Source organism: Oryzias melastigma, linkage group LG18 (genome assembly GCF_002922805.2).
Source record: "Oryzias melastigma strain HK-1 linkage group LG18, ASM292280v2, whole genome shotgun sequence".
Lineage (NCBI taxonomy): Eukaryota > Metazoa > Chordata > Actinopteri > Beloniformes > Adrianichthyidae > Oryzias > Oryzias melastigma.
Window position 1 is genome coordinate 17,536,042 of NC_050529.1, and position 1,098 is coordinate 17,537,139.

A 1,098-nucleotide genomic window follows, 5' to 3' on the forward strand; every position below is an offset into this window, starting at 1 on the left:
TGAAACTGAAACCAAAAAAACAGAACATGTGAAGCTGAAAACAATTACATTAATTGTAGAATAGCAAAAAGTTTTGAACATTTTACATTTTCTTTGGCCAAACTTTTTCAATTTGTTTTATTTGGGCTTTAAACAACATTGGCCCCAATATAGCTCCATACTGTAGCAGCCTCCCGTTACCATGGCAACAGAAGCAGATGTTGATGGGTGTTTCCTGTGTGGTGTGATGTGATCTGAACTGTTGACCTCCGCTGTTAAAAAAAGATTAATGGCAGTAATGGATACGGACTTACAGTGTACGTGTGCAGCTACGCTGCATCTAACACAGCTTGGCATACCATATGCCACTGAATGCATTTTTCATGACGTGGGCCCACTTGCTTGCAGGGGTTAAAAGATTTACTTTACTCACAAGCTCCAGACTGCGGGGCAGCATGCACAGAGAGAGTACATTGAATATAAAACACGAGGAAAGACTGAAAGGAAGTTCTGCAACCCTCTCAAATCTTTATCTGCGCAGTTGACCTGAAACATTACAATAAATCATTGTATGTTAAAGTTAGTACGCTTCACTCCTGACTCCCAAATGGGTACATTTGCCTAACCTGCTGCTTGTGACTCACACACAGAGCTAAATCAAATGTCGACCTAATTTGACAGACTTGGACGAGGATATGCATTAATGGTTTCAGGCTAAGCCTGAGTCACTATGAGGTCCTACTTCTGCATGCGTTCCAGAGGCCACAGCATGCACAATGCTGGGTTGGATGGTTGTCTTCAGATGAAGAGGATCTTACATTACAGAATATTTTGAAGCAGCAGAGTAAAGGCTGCTTTCTGTCATGTGTTGCAAGCATCAATGTACGGTTAGAAAGTGTTGCTAAACAGGCTTCAGGCGAGGGAGCGGAGATAAACATCTGAGCTGTATTTTGGTCTAAATTGAAGTTCCTGTTTTTAAAAAACTTTTATCTCAAGTGAAACTGTAGAAAGAAATCTGAGCAAAAAGTAAAAAAAAAATGTTTAACTCTTTACCACCTGAGCTTTAGCTCTAGTGTTGACATACTTTGGACACCATTAACAAAGCGGAGAAAAGCAGCC